Below are 15,804 nucleotides of genomic sequence, written 5' to 3'. Positions count from 1 at the left end.
TTTATCCAACTTTTCAGATAGAGGCATGAGAAAGAGATTGCCTTGATTGGGCTTTTGGTTATTATAGGCACTCTCTGCGTTTGACCACTTCGTGTTTATTTAGCCGGATGGGAAGGCAGCGCTTTCTTGTACGTGACGGGATGCAAATTCTTGAAGGCTCTCTTTAGTGACGGGTCCAAACAAAGATCTCATCTGCTCCTCTAGCCCTATCGGCGACTCGTGCACTTCGAGCCTTCTTAGTGACGGCGCAAGTTGCTGACTGCTGACTGCGTTGGTGGTATAGTGGTGAGCATAGCTGCCTTCCAAGCAGTTGGAGAGAGCAGTGCGCATGTCCTTTGGCTCGGGCTGACGTCGAAGCAGAACTCCCTCTGTGACCTGTGCCTCCACCCAAAACTTTTGGATGGAATAATTTCGGATGGACCCATCATTAGCTGAAGTCGCATAACACTTGCAACACTACCGGTAGCAGGGGTCATTGTTTGGACTCTTTTTTTTTTTTTTTTTTTTTTTTAATTGCGCTTTAAACAAAAAGTATTGTGTCAATGCAACTGAACAACATTTATTAGGAACACAGTGCGTCAATAAAGCTACTGACTTCCGCCTGCGTTGGTGGTATAGTGGTGAGCATAGCTGCCTTCCAAGCAGTTGACCCGGGTTCGATTCCCGGCCAACGCATGTCCTTTGGCTCGGGCTGACGTCGAAGCAGAACTCCTTCTGTGACCTGCGACTCCAACCAAACATTTTGGATGGATCATTCGGAAGACGAAAAGAACCAGCTCTCCCCGTCGGGGAATCGAACCCCGGTCTTCCGCGTGACAGGCGGAGATACTGTCCACTATACTAACGAGGAGCCGTGCATGCTGCCGTTTCTCCCCCAACTGACGGCACTGCACTGACATAACTAAACAATGCATGGCTTCTTCTGACGCAGACCCAGCCCTAGCACCGTAAAATTTCTGATGGACCCATCATTAGCTGAAGTCGCATAACACTTGGAACACTACCCGTAGAGGGGTCATTGTTTGGACTCTTTTTTTTTTTTTTTTTTTTTAAATTGCGCTTTAAACAAAAAGTATTGCGTCAATGCAACTGAACAACATTAATTAGGAACACAGTGCGTCAAAAAGCAAAATGACAGTTAAAGGCATTTCGTTATTGAACTCTTTGATGACATCATTCAGCTAAGTTCAGTTTAAATAGTATCTGTGCAATAATTTGCAATCAAGTCAACGATATCGCTGTACATGAAGTGTCCCCAGCTCCGCCTGCCAGAAGCGACAGAGGCAAGAAACCAAAACTCGATCGGTGAAAGGATGGAGAAAAAACCCGGTGAGAAACCAGGCTCAGTCGGGGAGACAGTTCTCCCCTTGTCAGACGAAACCAGTAGATCAGCTCCAGGCTGCAGGAATGTCAGACTGTGCAGAAGAATCATCTGTTTCCTGTGGTCTTGTCCAGGTGGTCTTTACAAGGGATTTGTATCTGCGGCTCATCTAGTTGTCACGGTCTCCGCTGTGTTTCTGGGCCATAGAGGTCCTTTCTAGGTGTTGATCCACCATCTTCTCTGGATACGGACTGGATCCGGGTGACTGAAGCGGATACAGACTGGATCTGGTGGCTACGGTGACCTCGGAATAAGGGATTTCTTTAAAAGACTTTTTTTTTCATATAAGATTTTATCCAACTTTTCAGATAGAGGCATGAGAAAGAGATTGCCTTGATTGGGCTTTTGGTTATTATAGGCACTCTCTGCGTTTGACCACTTCGTGTTTATTTAGCCGGATGGGAAGGCAGCGCTTTCTTGTACGTGACGGGATGCAAATTCTTGAAGGCTCTCTTTAGTGACGGGTCCAAACAAAGATCTCATCTGCTCCTCTAGCCCTATCGGCGACTCGTGCACTTCGAGCCTTCTTAGTGACGGCGCAAGTTGCTGACTGCTGACTGCGTTGGTGGTATAGTGGTGAGCATAGCTGCCTTCCAAGCAGTTGGAGAGAGCAGTGCGCATGTCCTTTGGCTCGGGCTGACGTCGAAGCAGAACTCCCTCTGTGACCTGTGCCTCCACCCAAAACTTTTGGATGGAATAATTTCGGATGGACCCATCATTAGCTGAAGTCGCATAACACTTGCAACACTACCGGTAGCAGGGGTCATTGTTTGGACTCTTTTTTTTTTTTTTTTTTTTTTTTAATTGCGCTTTAAACAAAAAGTATTGTGTCAATGCAACTGAACAACATTTATTAGGAACACAGTGCGTCAATAAAGCTACTGACTTCCGCCTGCGTTGGTGGTATAGTGGTGAGCATAGCTGCCTTCCAAGCAGTTGACCCGGGTTCGATTCCCGGCCAACGCATGTCCTTTGGCTCGGGCTGACGTCGAAGCAGAACTCCTTCTGTGACCTGCGACTCCAACCAAACATTTTGGATGGATCATTCGGAAGACGAAAAGAACCAGCTCTCCCCGTCGGGGAATCGAACCCCGGTCTTCCGCGTGACAGGCGGAGATACTGTCCACTATACTAACGAGGAGCCGTGCATGCTGCCGTTTCTCCCCCAACTGACGGCACTGCACTGACATAACTAAACAATGCATGGCTTCTTCTGACGCAGACCCAGCCCTAGCACCGTAAAATTTCTGATGGACCCATCATTAGCTGAAGTCGCATAACACTTGGAACACTACCCGTAGAGGGGTCATTGTTTGGACTCTTTTTTTTTTTTTTTTTTTTTAAATTGCGCTTTAAACAAAAAGTATTGCGTCAATGCAACTGAACAACATTAATTAGGAACACAGTGCGTCAAAAAGCAAAATGACAGTTAAAGGCATTTCGTTATTGAACTCTTTGATGACATCATTCAGCTAAGTTCAGTTTAAATAGTATCTGTGCAATAATTTGCAATCAAGTCAACGATATCGCTGTACATGAAGTGTCCCCAGCTCCGCCTGCCAGAAGCGACAGAGGCAAGAAACCAAAACTCGATCGGTGAAAGGATGGAGAAAAAACCCGGTGAGAAACCAGGCTCAGTCGGGGAGACAGTTCTCCCCTTGTCAGACGAAACCAGTAGATCAGCTCCAGGCTGCAGGAATGTCAGACTGTGCAGAAGAATCATCTGTTTCCTGTGGTCTTGTCCAGGTGGTCTTTACAAGGGATTTGTATCTGCGGCTCATCTAGTTGTCACGGTCTCCGCTGTGTTTCTGGGCCATAGAGGTCCTTTCTAGGTGTTGATCCACCATCTTCTCTGGATACGGACTGGATCCGGGTGACTGAAGCGGATACAGACTGGATCTGGTGGCTACGGTGACCTCGGAATAAGGGATTTCTTTAAAAGACTTTTTTTTTCATATAAGATTTTATCCAACTTTTCAGATAGAGGCATGAGAAAGAGATTGCCTTGATTGGGCTTTTGGTTATTATAGGCACTCTCTGCGTTTGACCACTTCGTGTTTATTTAGCCGGATGGGAAGGCAGCGCTTTCTTGTACGTGACGGGATGCAAATTCTTGAAGGCTCTCTTTAGTGACGGGTCCAAACAAAGATCTCATCTGCTCCTCTAGCCCTATCGGCGACTCGTGCACTTCGAGCCTTCTTAGTGACGGCGCAAGTTGCTGACTGCTGACTGCGTTGGTGGTATAGTGGTGAGCATAGCTGCCTTCCAAGCAGTTGGAGAGAGCAGTGCGCATGTCCTTTGGCTCGGGCTGACGTCGAAGCAGAACTCCCTCTGTGACCTGTGCCTCCACCCAAAACTTTTGGATGGAATAATTTCGGATGGACCCATCATTAGCTGAAGTCGCATAACACTTGCAACACTACCGGTAGCAGGGGTCATTGTTTGGACTCTTTTTTTTTTTTTTTTTTTTTTTAATTGCGCTTTAAACAAAAAGTATTGTGTCAATGCAACTGAACAACATTTATTAGGAACACAGTGCGTCAATAAAGCTACTGACTTCCGCCTGCGTTGGTGGTATAGTGGTGAGCATAGCTGCCTTCCAAGCAGTTGACCCGGGTTCGATTCCCGGCCAACGCATGTCCTTTGGCTCGGGCTGACGTCGAAGCAGAACTCCTTCTGTGACCTGCGACTCCAACCAAACATTTTGGATGGATCATTCGGAAGACGAAAAGAACCAGCTCTCCCCGTCGGGGAATCGAACCCCGGTCTTCCGCGTGACAGGTGGAGATACTGTCCACTATACTAACGAGGAGCCGTGCATGCTGCCGTTTCTCCCCCAACTGACGGCACTGCACTGACATAACTAAACAATGCATGGCTTCTTCTGACGCAGACCCAGCCCTAGCACCGTAAAATTTCTGATGGACCCATCATTAGCTGAAGTCGCATAACACTTGGAACACTACCCGTAGCAGGGGTCATTGTTTGGACTCTTTTTTTTTTTTTTTTTTTTAAATTGCGCTTTAAACAAAAAGTATTGCGTCAATGCAACTGAACAACATTAATTAGGAACACAGTGCGTCAAAAAGCAAAATGACAGTTAAAGGCATTTCGTTATTGAACTCTTTGATGACATCATTCAGCTAAGTTCAGTTTAAATAGTATCTGTGCAATAATTTGCAATCAAGTCAACGATATCGCTGTACATGAAGTGTCCCCAGCTCCGCCTGCCAGAAGCGACAGAGGCAAGAAACCAAAACTCGATCGGTGAAAGGATGGAGAAAAAACCCGGTGAGAAACCAGGCTCAGTCGGGGAGACAGTTCTCCCCTTGTCAGACGAAACCAGTAGATCAGCTCCAGGCTGCAGGAATGTCAGACTGTGCAGAAGAATCATCTGTTTCCTGTGGTCTTGTCCAGGTGGTCTTTACAAGGGATTTGTATCTGCGGCTCATCTAGTTGTCACGGTCTCCGCTGTGTTTCTGGGCCATAGAGGTCCTTTCTAGGTGTTGATCCACCATCTTCTCTGGATACGGACTGGATCCGGGTGACTGAAGCGGATACAGACTGGATCTGGTGGCTACGGTGACCTCGGAATAAGGGATTTCTTTAAAAGACTTTTTTTTTCATATAAGATTTTATCCAACTTTTCAGATAGAGGCATGAGAAAGAGATTGCCTTGATTGGGCTTTTGGTTATTATAGGCACTCTCTGCGTTTGACCACTTCGTGTTTATTTAGCCGGATGGGAAGGCAGCGCTTTCTTGTACGTGACGGGATGCAAATTCTTGAAGGCTCTCTTTAGTGACGGGTCCAAACAAAGATCTCATCTGCTCCTCTAGCCCTATCGGCGACTCGTGCACTTCGAGCCTTCTTAGTGACGGCGCAAGTTGCTGACTGCTGACTGCGTTGGTGGTATAGTGGTGAGCATAGCTGCCTTCCAAGCAGTTGGAGAGAGCAGTGCGCATGTCCTTTGGCTCGGGCTGACGTCGAAGCAGAACTCCCTCTGTGACCTGTGCCTCCACCCAAAACTTTTGGATGGAATAATTTCGGATGGACCCATCATTAGCTGAAGTCGCATAACACTTGCAACACTACCGGTAGCAGGGGTCATTGTTTGGACTCTTTTTTTTTTTTTTTTTTTTTTTAATTGCGCTTTAAACAAAAAGTATTGTGTCAATGCAACTGAACAACATTTATTAGGAACACAGTGCGTCAATAAAGCTACTGACTTCCGCCTGCGTTGGTGGTATAGTGGTGAGCATAGCTGCCTTCCAAGCAGTTGACCCGGGTTCGATTCCCGGCCAACGCATGTCCTTTGGCTCGGGCTGACGTCGAAGCAGAACTCCTTCTGTGACCTGCGACTCCAACCAAACATTTTGGATGGATCATTCGGAAGACGAAAAGAACCAGCTCTCCCCGTCGGGGAATCGAACCCCGGTCTTCCGCGTGACAGGTGGAGATACTGTCCACTATACTAACGAGGAGCCGTGCATGCTGCCGTTTCTCCCCCAACTGACGGCACTGCACTGACATAACTAAACAATGCATGGCTTCTTCTGACGCAGACCCAGCCCTAGCACCGTAAAATTTCTGATGGACCCATCATTAGCTGAAGTCGCATAACACTTGGAACACTACCCGTAGCAGGGGTCATTGTTTGGACTCTTTTTTTTTTTTTTTTTTTTAAATTGCGCTTTAAACAAAAAGTATTGCGTCAATGCAACTGAACAACATTAATTAGGAACACAGTGCGTCAAAAAGCAAAATGACAGTTAAAGGCATTTCGTTATTGAACTCTTTGATGACATCATTCAGCTAAGTTCAGTTTAAATAGTATCTGTGCAATAATTTGCAATCAAGTCAACGATATCGCTGTACATGAAGTGTCCCCAGCTCCGCCTGCCAGAAGCGACAGAGGCAAGAAACCAAAACTCGATCGGTGAAAGGATGGAGAAAAAACCCGGTGAGAAACCAGGCTCAGTCGGGGAGACAGTTCTCCCCTTGTCAGACGAAACCAGTAGATCAGCTCCAGGCTGCAGGAATGTCAGACTGTGCAGAAGAATCATCTGTTTCCTGTGGTCTTGTCCAGGTGGTCTTTACAAGGGATTTGTATCTGCGGCTCATCTAGTTGTCACGGTCTCCGCTGTGTTTCTGGGCCATAGAGGTCCTTTCTAGGTGTTGATCCACCATCTTCTCTGGATACGGACTGGATCCGGGTGACTGAAGCGGATACAGACTGGATCTGGTGGCTACGGTGACCTCGGAATAAGGGATTTCTTTAAAAGACTTTTTTTTTCATATAAGATTTTATCCAACTTTTCAGATAGAGGCATGAGAAAGAGATTGCCTTGATTGGGCTTTTGGTTATTATAGGCACTCTCTGCGTTTGACCACTTCGTGTTTATTTAGCCGGATGGGAAGGCAGCGCTTTCTTGTACGTGACGGGATGCAAATTCTTGAAGGCTCTCTTTAGTGACGGGTCCAAACAAAGATCTCATCTGCTCCTCTAGCCCTATCGGCGACTCGTGCACTTCGAGCCTTCTTAGTGACGGCGCAAGTTGCTGACTGCTGACTGCGTTGGTGGTATAGTGGTGAGCATAGCTGCCTTCCAAGCAGTTGGAGAGAGCAGTGCGCATGTCCTTTGGCTCGGGCTGACGTCGAAGCAGAACTCCCTCTGTGACCTGTGCCTCCACCCAAAATTTTGGATGGAATAATTTCGGATGGACCCATCATTAGTTGAAGTCGCATAACACTTGCAACACTACCCGTAGCAGGGGTCATTGTTTGGACTCTTTTTTTTTTTTTTTTTTTTTTAATTGCGCTTTAAACAAAAAGTATTGTGTCAATGCAACTGAACAACATTTATTAGGAACACAGTGCGTCAATAAAGCTACTGACTTCCGCCTGCGTTGGTGGTATAGTGGTGAGCATAGCTGCCTTCCAAGCAGTTGACCCGGGTTCGATTCCCGGCCAACGCATGTCCTTTGGCTCGGGCTGACGTCGAAGCAGAACTCCTTCTGTGACCTGCGACTCCAACCAAACATTTTGGATGGATCATTCGGAAGACGAAAAGAACCAGCTCTCCCCGTCGGGGAATCGAACCCCGGTCTTCCGCGTGACAGGCGGAGATACTGTCCACTATACTAACGAGGAGCCGTGCATGCTGCCGTTTCTCCCCCAACTGACGGCACTGCACTGACATAACTAAACAATGCATGGCTTCTTCTGACGCAGACCCAGCCCTAGCACCGTAAAATTTCTGATGGACCCATCATTAGCTGAAGTCGCATAACACTTGGAACACTACCCGTAGCAGGGGTCATTGTTTGGACTCTTTTTTTTTTTTTTTTTTTTTTTAAATTGCGCTTTAAACAAAAAGTATTGCGTCAATGCAACTGAACAACATTAATTAGGAACACAGTGCGTCAAAAAGCAAAATGACAGTTAAAGGCATTTCGTTATTGAACTCTTTGATGACATCATTCAGCTAAGTTCAGTTTAAATAGTATCTGTGCAATAATTTGCAATCAAGTCAACGATATCGCTGTACATGAAGTGTCCCCAGCTCCGCCTGCCAGAAGCGACAGAGGGAAGAAACCAAAACTCGATCGGTGAAAGGATGGAGAAAAAACCCGGTGAGAAACCAGGCTCAGTCGGGGAGACAGTTCTCCCCTTGTCAGACGAAACCAGTAGATCAGCTCCAGGCTGCAGGAATGTCAGACTGTGCAGAAGAATCATCTGTTTCCTGTGGTCTTGTCCAGGTGGTCTTTACAAGGGATTTGTATCTGCGGCTCATCTAGTTGTCACGGTCTCCGCTGTGTTTCTGGGCCATAGAGGTCCTTTCTAGGTGTTGATCCACCATCTTCTCTGGATACGGACTGGATCCGGGTGACTGAAGCGGATACAGACTGGATCTGGTGGCTACGGTGACCTCGGAATAAGGGATTTCTTTAAAAGACTTTTTTTTTCATATAAGATTTTATCCAACTTTTCAGATAGAGGCATGAGAAAGAGATTGCCTTGATTGGGCTTTTGGTTATTGGTGGACCGAGAGGACTTTTTTGAGTTTTACTCCTCCCTTTTGGAGTGGGGGGGGGGGGGGTGCTGACTAAACACATGTGGGCAGGCATTGTCACCCTTGATGACCCTTGGCGAGCGTAGTAGTTTAACAGAGGCAGCGCACAGGCCCGAGGGTTTGGAGACACAGCTCGAGTTTCTCTTCATTGTCGCATAAATCTTTCGCCTTTTACTAAAGATTTCCGTGGAGGGGAACTTTTGCGAGTGACCTGTATTTTTGGGTGCTCTGCTCACAGCAGAGCTACATCGAAATGTCAAGAGCAGAATCAGTTTGACCGTCAGGCAGCATGCTGCGAGAGGGCTTGCCACTGGTCATCGTCTGAATAGGCACTCTCTGCGTTTGACCACTTCGTGTTTATTTAGCCGGATGGGAAGGCAGCGCTTTCTTGTACGTGACGGGATGCAAATTCTTGAAGGCTCTCTTTAGTGACGGGTCCAAACAAAGATCTCATCTGCTCCTCTAGCCCTATCGGCGACTCGTGCACTTCGAGCCTTCTTAGTGACGGCGCAAGTTGCTGACTGCTGACTGCGTTGGTGGTATAGTGGTGAGCATAGCTGCCTTCCAAGCAGTTGACCCGGATTCGATTCCCGGCCAACGCATATCCTTTGGCTCGGGCTGACGTCGAAGCAGAACTCCCTCTGTGACCTGTGCCTCCACCCAAAACTTTTGGATGGAATAATTTCGGATGGACCCATCATTAGCTGAAGTCGCATAACACTTGCAACACTACCGGTAGCAGGGGTCATTGTTTGGACTCTTTTTTTTTTTTTTTTTTTTTTTTAATTGCGCTTTAAACAAAAAGTATTGTGTCAATGCAACTGAACAACATTTATTAGGAACACAGTGCGTCAATAAAGCTACTGACTTCCGCCTGCGTTGGTGGTATAGTGGTGAGCATAGCTGCCTTCCAAGCAGTTGACCCGGGTTCGATTCCCGGCCAACGCATGTCCTTTGGCTCGGGCTGACGTCGAAGCAGAACTCCTTCTGTGACCTGCGACTCCAACCAAACATTTTGGATGGATCATTCGGAAGACGAAAAGAACCAGCTCTCCCCGTCGGGGAATCGAACCCCGGTCTTCCGCGTGACAGGCGGAGATACTGTCCACTATACTAACGAGGAGCCGTGCATGCTGCCGTTTCTCCCCCAACTGACGGCACTGCACTGACATAACTAAACAATGCATGGCTTCTTCTGACGCAGACCCAGCCCTAGCACCGTAAAATTTCTGATGGACCCATCATTAGCTGAAGTCGCATAACACTTGGAACACTACCCGTAGAGGGGTCATTGTTTGGACTCTTTTTTTTTTTTTTTTTTTTTAAATTGCGCTTTAAACAAAAAGTATTGCGTCAATGCAACTGAACAACATTAATTAGGAACACAGTGCGTCAAAAAGCAAAATGACAGTTAAAGGCATTTCGTTATTGAACTCTTTGATGACATCATTCAGCTAAGTTCAGTTTAAATAGTATCTGTGCAATAATTTGCAATCAAGTCAACGATATCGCTGTACATGAAGTGTCCCCAGCTCCGCCTGCCAGAAGCGACAGAGGCAAGAAACCAAAACTCGATCGGTGAAAGGATGGAGAAAAAACCCGGTGAGAAACCAGGCTCAGTCGGGGAGACAGTTCTCCCCTTGTCAGACGAAACCAGTAGATCAGCTCCAGGCTGCAGGAATGTCAGACTGTGCAGAAGAATCATCTGTTTCCTGTGGTCTTGTCCAGGTGGTCTTTACAAGGGATTTGTATCTGCGGCTCATCTAGTTGTCACGGTCTCCGCTGTGTTTCTGGGCCATAGAGGTCCTTTCTAGGTGTTGATCCACCATCTTCTCTGGATACGGACTGGATCCGGGTGACTGAAGCGGATACAGACTGGATCTGGTGGCTACGGTGACCTCGGAATAAGGGATTTCTTTAAAAGACTTTTTTTTTCATATAAGATTTTATCCAACTTTTCAGATAGAGGCATGAGAAAGAGATTGCCTTGATTGGGCTTTTGGTTATTGGTGGACCGAGAGGACTTTTTTGAGTTTTACTCCTCCCTTTTGGAGTGGGGGGGGGGGGGTGCTGACGAAACACATGTGGGCAGGCATTGTCACCCTTGATGACCCTTGGCGAGCGTAGTAGTTTAACAGAGGCAGCGCACAGGCCCGAGGGTTTGGAGACACAGCTCGAGTTTCTCTTCATTGTCTCATAAATCTTTCGCCTTTTACTAAAGATTTCCGTGGAGGGGAACTTTTGCGAGTGACCTGTATTTTTGGGTGCTCTGCTCACAGCAGAGCTACATCGAAATGTCAAGAGCAGAATCAGTTTGACCGTCCGGCAGCATGCTGCGAGAGGGCTTGCCACTGGTCATCGTCTGAATAGGCACTCTCTGCGTTTGACCACTTCGTGTTTATTTAGCCGGATGGGAAGGCAGCGCTTTCTTGTACGTGACGGGATGCAAATTCTTGAAGGCTCTCTTTAGTGACGGGTCCAAACAAAGATCTCATCTGCTCCTCTAGCCCTATCGGCGACTCGTGCACTTCGAGCCTTCTTAGTGACGGCGCAAGTTGCTGACTGCTGACTGCGTTGGTGGTATAGTGGTGAGCATAGCTGCCTTCCAAGCAGTTGACCCGGATTCGATTCCCGGCCAACGCATATCCTTTGGCTCGGGCTGACGTCGAAGCAGAACTCCCTCTGTGACCTGTGCCTCCACCCAAAACTTTTGGATGGAATAATTTCGGATGGACCCATCATTAGCTGAAGTCGCATAACACTTGCAACACTACCGGTAGCAGGGGTCATTGTTTGGACTCTTTTTTTTTTTTTTTTTTTTTTTAATTGCGCTTTAAACAAAAAGTATTGTGTCAATGCAACTGAACAACATTTATTAGGAACACAGTGCGTCAATAAAGCTACTGACTTCCGCCTGCGTTGGTGGTATAGTGGTGAGCATAGCTGCCTTCCAAGCAGTTGACCCGGGTTCGATTCCCGGCCAACGCATGTCCTTTGGCTCGGGCTGACGTCGAAGCAGAACTCCTTCTGTGACCTGCGACTCCAACCAAACATTTTGGATGGATCATTCGGAAGACGAAAAGAACCAGCTCTCCCCGTCGGGGAATCGAACCCCGGTCTTCCGCGTGACAGGCGGAGATACTGTCCACTATACTAACGAGGAGCCGTGCATGCTGCCGTTTCTCCCCCAACTGACGGCACTGCACTGACATAACTAAACAATGCATGGCTTCTTCTGACGCAGACCCAGCCCTAGCACCGTAAAATTTCTGATGGACCCATCATTTGCTGAAGTCGCATAACACTTGGAACACTACCCGTAGCAGGGGTCATTGTTTGGACTCTTTTTTTTTTTTTTTTTTTTTTAAATTGCGCTTTAAACAGAAAGTATTGCGTCAATGCAACTGAACAACATTAATTAGGAACACAGTGCGTCAAAAAGCAAAATGACAGTTAAAGGCATTTCGTTATTGAACTCTTTGATGACATCATTCAGCTAAGTTCAGTTTAAATAGTATCTGTGCAATAATTTGCAATCAAGTCAACGATATCGCTGTACATGAAGTGTCCCCAGCTCCGCCTGCCAGAAGCGACAGAGGCAAGAAACCAAAACTCGATCGGTGAAAGGATGGAGAAAAAACCCGGTGAGAAACCAGGCTCAGTCGGGGAGACAGTTCTCCCCTTGTCAGACGAAACCAGTAGATCAGCTCCAGGCTGCAGGAATGTCAGACTGTGCAGAAGAATCATCTGTTTCCTGTGGTCTTGTCCAGGTGGTCTTTACAAGGGATTTGTATCTGCGGCTCATCTAGTTGTCACGGTCTCCGCTGTGTTTCTGGGCCATAGAGGTCCTTTCTAGGTGTTGATCCACCATCTTCTCTGGATACGGACTGGATCCGGGTGACTGAAGCGGATACAGACTGGATCTGGTGGCTACGGTGACCTCGGAATAAGGGATTTCTTTAAAAGACTTTTTTTTTCATATAAGATTTTATCCAACTTTTCAGATAGAGGCATGAGAAAGAGATTGCCTTGATTGGGCTTTTGGTTATTATAGGCACTCTCTGCGTTTGACCACTTCGTGTTTATTTAGCCGGATGGGAAGGCAGCGCTTTCTTGTACGTGACGGGATGCAAATTCTTGAAGGCTCTCTTTAGTGACGGGTCCAAACAAAGATCTCATCTGCTCCTCTAGCCCTATCGGCGACTCGTGCACTTCGAGCCTTCTTAGTGACGGCGCAAGTTGCTGACTGCTGACTGCGTTGGTGGTATAGTGGTGAGCATAGCTGCCTTCCAAGCAGTTGGAGAGAGCAGTGCGCATGTCCTTTGGCTCGGGCTGACGTCGAAGCAGAACTCCCTCTGTGACCTGTGCCTCCACCCAAAACTTTTGGATGGAATAATTTCGGATGGACCCATCATTAGCTGAAGTCGCATAACACTTGCAACACTACCGGTAGCAGGGGTCATTGTTTGGACTCTTTTTTTTTTTTTTTTTTTTTTTAATTGCGCTTTAAACAAAAAGTATTGTGTCAATGCAACTGAACAACATTTATTAGGAACACAGTGCGTCAATAAAGCTACTGACTTCCGCCTGCGTTGGTGGTATAGTGGTGAGCATAGCTGCCTTCCAAGCAGTTGACCCGGGTTCGATTCCCGGCCAACGCATGTCCTTTGGCTCGGGCTGACGTCGAAGCAGAACTCCTTCTGTGACCTGCGACTCCAACCAAACATTTTGGATGGATCATTCGGAAGACGAAAAGAACCAGCTCTCCCCGTCGGGGAATCGAACCCCGGTCTTCCGCGTGACAGGTGGAGATACTGTCCACTATACTAACGAGGAGCCGTGCATGCTGCCGTTTCTCCCCCAACTGACGGCACTGCACTGACATAACTAAACAATGCATGGCTTCTTCTGACGCAGACCCAGCCCTAGCACCGTAAAATTTCTGATGGACCCATCATTAGCTGAAGTCGCATAACACTTGGAACACTACCCGTAGCAGGGGTCATTGTTTGGACTCTTTTTTTTTTTTTTTTTTTTAAATTGCGCTTTAAACAAAAAGTATTGCGTCAATGCAACTGAACAACATTAATTAGGAACACAGTGCGTCAAAAAGCAAAATGACAGTTAAAGGCATTTCGTTATTGAACTCTTTGATGACATCATTCAGCTAAGTTCAGTTTAAATAGTATCTGTGCAATAATTTGCAATCAAGTCAACGATATCGCTGTACATGAAGTGTCCCCAGCTCCGCCTGCCAGAAGCGACAGAGGCAAGAAACCAAAACTCGATCGGTGAAAGGATGGAGAAAAAACCCGGTGAGAAACCAGGCTCAGTCGGGGAGACAGTTCTCCCCTTGTCAGACGAAACCAGTAGATCAGCTCCAGGCTGCAGGAATGTCAGACTGTGCAGAAGAATCATCTGTTTCCTGTGGTCTTGTCCAGGTGGTCTTTACAAGGGATTTGTATCTGCGGCTCATCTAGTTGTCACGGTCTCCGCTGTGTTTCTGGGCCATAGAGGTCCTTTCTAGGTGTTGATCCACCATCTTCTCTGGATACGGACTGGATCCGGGTGACTGAAGCGGATACAGACTGGATCTGGTGGCTACGGTGACCTCGGAATAAGGGATTTCTTTAAAAGACTTTTTTTTTCATATAAGATTTTATCCAACTTTTCAGATAGAGGCATGAGAAAGAGATTGCCTTGATTGGGCTTTTGGTTATTATAGGCACTCTCTGCGTTTGACCACTTCGTGTTTATTTAGCCGGATGGGAAGGCAGCGCTTTCTTGTACGTGACGGGATGCAAATTCTTGAAGGCTCTCTTTAGTGACGGGTCCAAACAAAGATCTCATCTGCTCCTCTAGCCCTATCGGCGACTCGTGCACTTCGAGCCTTCTTAGTGACGGCGCAAGTTGCTGACTGCTGACTGCGTTGGTGGTATAGTGGTGAGCATAGCTGCCTTCCAAGCAGTTGGAGAGAGCAGTGCGCATGTCCTTTGGCTCGGGCTGACGTCGAAGCAGAACTCCCTCTGTGACCTGTGCCTCCACCCAAAACTTTTGGATGGAATAATTTCGGATGGACCCATCATTAGCTGAAGTCGCATAACACTTGCAACACTACCGGTAGCAGGGGTCATTGTTTGGACTCTTTTTTTTTTTTTTTTTTTTTTTAATTGCGCTTTAAACAAAAAGTATTGTGTCAATGCAACTGAACAACATTTATTAGGAACACAGTGCGTCAATAAAGCTACTGACTTCCGCCTGCGTTGGTGGTATAGTGGTGAGCATAGCTGCCTTCCAAGCAGTTGACCCGGGTTCGATTCCCGGCCAACGCATGTCCTTTGGCTCGGGCTGACGTCGAAGCAGAACTCCTTCTGTGACCTGCGACTCCAACCAAACATTTTGGATGGATCATTCGGAAGACGAAAAGAACCAGCTCTCCCCGTCGGGGAATCGAACCCCGGTCTTCCGCGTGACAGGTGGAGATACTGTCCACTATACTAACGAGGAGCCGTGCATGCTGCCGTTTCTCCCCCAACTGACGGCACTGCACTGACATAACTAAACAATGCATGGCTTCTTCTGACGCAGACCCAGCCCTAGCACCGTAAAATTTCTGATGGACCCATCATTAGCTGAAGTCGCATAACACTTGGAACACTACCCGTAGCAGGGGTCATTGTTTGGACTCTTTTTTTTTTTTTTTTTTTTAAATTGCGCTTTAAACAAAAAGTATTGCGTCAATGCAACTGAACAACATTAATTAGGAACACAGTGCGTCAAAAAGCAAAATGACAGTTAAAGGCATTTCGTTATTGAACTCTTTGATGACATCATTCAGCTAAGTTCAGTTTAAATAGTATCTGTGCAATAATTTGCAATCAAGTCAACGATATCGCTGTACATGAAGTGTCCCCAGCTCCGCCTGCCAGAAGCGACAGAGGCAAGAAACCAAAACTCGATCGGTGAAAGGATGGAGAAAAAACCCGGTGAGAAACCAGGCTCAGTCGGGGAGACAGTTCTCCCCTTGTCAGACGAAACCAGTAGATCAGCTCCAGGCTGCAGGAATGTCAGACTGTGCAGAAGAATCATCTGTTTCCTGTGGTCTTGTCCAGGTGGTCTTTACAAGGGATTTGTATCTGCGGCTCATCTAGTTGTCACGGTCTCCGCTGTGTTTCTGGGCCATAGAGGTCCTTTCTAGGTGTTGATCCACCATCTTCTCTGGATACGGACTGGATCCGGGTGACTGAAGCGGATACAGACTGGATCTGGTGGCTACGGTGACCTCGGAATAAGGGATTTCTTTAAAAGACTTTTTTTTTCATATAAGATTTTATCCAACTTTTCAGATA

At 47.0% G+C, this 15,804-nt stretch overlaps 2 non-coding genes across 2 annotated transcripts; both read left to right on the top strand.

Annotated features, from left to right (window-relative positions):
* Window positions 1-8,585: 8,585 nt before the first annotated feature.
* LOC127980855 (U5 spliceosomal RNA) lies at window positions 8,586-8,700 on the top strand. The gene has a single exon (XR_008159857.1). It is a non-coding gene; the product is annotated as a U5 spliceosomal RNA (small nuclear RNA).
* A 1,926-nt stretch (window positions 8,701-10,626) lies between these two features.
* LOC127980991 (U5 spliceosomal RNA) lies at window positions 10,627-10,741 on the top strand. The gene has a single exon (XR_008159986.1). It is a non-coding gene; the product is annotated as a U5 spliceosomal RNA (small nuclear RNA).
* Window positions 10,742-15,804: the final 5,063 nt, after the last annotated feature.

Source organism: Carassius gibelio, chromosome B19, assembly GCF_023724105.1.
Source record: "Carassius gibelio isolate Cgi1373 ecotype wild population from Czech Republic chromosome B19, carGib1.2-hapl.c, whole genome shotgun sequence".
Lineage (NCBI taxonomy): Eukaryota > Metazoa > Chordata > Actinopteri > Cypriniformes > Cyprinidae > Carassius > Carassius gibelio.
Note: the sequence above shows the minus strand (reverse complement) of the source record. Positions and strands in the feature narration are given on the sequence as shown.